We start from the raw sequence: 285 nt of genomic DNA, 5'->3' as shown, positions 1-285 counted from the left end.
TGGTCCGGAGCGCTACTGAAAGCGCTAGGAGTCCTTACCGTCTTGGTAGCTTAAGAAGGAATAAGATGATTTGTGCATGTAAATCATCCCGCTTTATATATGTTTCGCATTGTGACCCCTCGCGGTAAGGGGGTGTTTTCGCACACTTGTAGTTGCGAAATTCTCTAGAATATTCTAATTCTTTTATCATGATTTATTCGATTGCTACGTGTCTTTTCGTCTTTTTGATCGTTCTCGTGTTTAGCGGGGTTTACAATATTCTTAAGGGTGCGCTTGGCTGGCGCG

Source organism: Trachymyrmex cornetzi, unplaced genomic scaffold, assembly GCF_001594075.2.
Source record: "Trachymyrmex cornetzi isolate Tcor2-1 unplaced genomic scaffold, Tcor1.1 scaffold1456, whole genome shotgun sequence".
NCBI classification, from domain to species: Eukaryota; Metazoa; Arthropoda; class Insecta; order Hymenoptera; family Formicidae; genus Trachymyrmex; species Trachymyrmex cornetzi.
This window is presented reverse-complemented; position numbering follows the sequence as displayed.